The sequence below is a fragment of the Amblyomma mixtum genome, chromosome 1 (genome assembly GCF_055824585.1).
Source record: "Amblyomma mixtum isolate Tamu chromosome 1, ASM5582458v1, whole genome shotgun sequence".
Classification (NCBI taxonomy): domain Eukaryota; kingdom Metazoa; phylum Arthropoda; class Arachnida; order Ixodida; family Ixodidae; genus Amblyomma; species Amblyomma mixtum.
The window spans coordinates 125,816,017-125,818,005 of NC_143012.1; the positions used below are offsets into that span (position 1 = coordinate 125,816,017).

The 1,989-nt window shown below is 42.6% G+C and overlaps 1 long non-coding RNA gene across 1 annotated transcript; it reads right to left on the reverse strand.

Moving 5' to 3' along the window:
- Window positions 1–358: 358 nt before the first annotated feature.
- LOC149367566 (uncharacterized) lies at window positions 359–1,718 on the reverse strand. Its single transcript, XR_016287414.1, has 2 exons — window positions 1,519–1,718; window positions 359–608 (listed from the first exon to the last, which is right to left on the reverse strand). It is a non-coding gene; the product is annotated as an uncharacterized LOC149367566 (long non-coding RNA).
- Window positions 1,719–1,989: the final 271 nt, after the last annotated feature.

Genomic DNA, 1,989 nt, shown 5'->3' on the forward strand with positions numbered 1-1,989 from the left:
CAAACATTGGTAGCCAAGTTTTAAACATTGGTAGCCAGCTTTCGAATAATGGTTTCCAGCTTTCGAATATTGGCATCCAGCTTTCGAATAATGGTTTCCAGCTTTCGAATAATGGCATCCATCTTTCGAACGCTAGCACATGCAATTAACCCACTCGCCAATGACCGGCACTGTGGATAGATGTACATACATAACATTCTACCTAGCAAATATTCATAAATGAGGGTGCGAAAGAACTCCAGAAAAAAGACCCGTTTATTGCATTGAGTTACAAGAATCACGCTTCTAGCCCACACAGGATGGTTTGCGCTACCACCAGCCACCCTGGGGAGTAAAGAAAAGGGGCCCAAGAGCATGGTGGCAGAGGCTGTGGGAAAACAATTTATTTTCAAGTTTGGTGAGTGCCGATCAGGTTGGACAAAGCATCTCGGCAAGCTGCTGCGGCACGGCTAAGGCATCCAAAAAGCGCTCAACGGAGCTGTCCTCCAGTGAACTGATCAGTCATATCCGAAGTAATCGTTGCACTCCACTTGCAAGGGGGCTGCTGGACTGCATTCAAACAAATTCCTCGTCCAGTTCTTGCACGATGGCCTCACGAAGTGCCAAGCCTGCAAAGAGATGCATGATGTCATGGTAAGTTGAATTATGGCCATCACAGAACAAAAACAAACATAACAAAGATAACACCGAATTTTGTGAAACACAGTAATCGTGAAGACACTAGCAACATATTTTACAGGATAATTTTTAATTTATTCTTAAGAACCAGCCCCACATTAGTTGCACAAAGTGGAATTTAATTTACTAAACTTCCCTTACACCAAATGGTTTAATTTAGTTTAATGCGTCGTGTCGCACTCCCAGTAAATATATTCAATGCGAGATAAGGAAATTAATGTGATATTGAAAACAGATTAATGTATTATTTTGTTTTAATATCATAACTTGTGTCTCTAAATTGCGAGGTAATTTTTTATTCCAGTAAATATGCACAGGTTGTAGCGTCTCTTCCACATGGACGTCAAAACAACATTTTTGGTTAGTTTTATTTAATGGGGTCAAAAATGCGGCTTGCGACTTTTGACGAAATACGCTGAACGCAAGGAACTCAGGGCACCTTTGTTTTACCTTAGTTGCTTCGCATGCATGCTATAGTTGGATTCGAAACTGCAACTTGAAAACCACACAAAAATACTAGTCTGATAGTCCAGAGTAATGCCCTTTTTCATTGCGAGAGAACTTGGGCAAAAGCTTTAACCAGTAATTGCGGATTTTCTATTGAGTCTGCAAGAGTAGAAGGCAAAAAGAAATACTACGGAAGTGTTACACATATCCTTACCAACTAGTCTGCAGTGGAAAATTAATTAAGCGGTTCTGATTTCCGTCGTGCATAAGCGGTAAAGGACATATTCCCGAATGCATCCTATCTCAATTCATATGACTTCAAACCCGCTGTTAGCCAAAGTAGTGAATCTTTAGTGAGTTCATCTCACCAAAGACGAAAAATTAAATTCTCACCATTCGGCCACAATTCCACTGCGCACGACGTCAAGCAAGCCATTTCGCAATGAGAGTGGGTACACAGAAGTCGTCCTCGTGCTTTTTGGCTCGCTCTCTTCTCCTGCCGAAAAAATAAAGGCGCATGTAGTCAAAGCAACATTTACTACAAAAACCACTTTAACTTCCAGACGTATATCAAGATAAAAGAGTTTTAGTACTTACAAAAGATCTTGCAGGCGATACGAACAGCGTCGGAGCTCTCCTAATATATGAGTGTGGCTTTTCGCGTGCGCAGACTATGAACGGTGCTAGCTCGAGTGTGCATGCATTTTCGTCGCGTTGGTTTGCACGTGGTTGAGCTCCGCCCTGCAGTCAAGAATGTCTTATTGTGATGAGTCGCGCGGTTCCAAGACGAGCAGTGGAGACGATGGTGTGGGGGGGTGGGGGGTTGGCTGGAGGGGAGAGAGGAATTTTCCTTTACACAGGTTT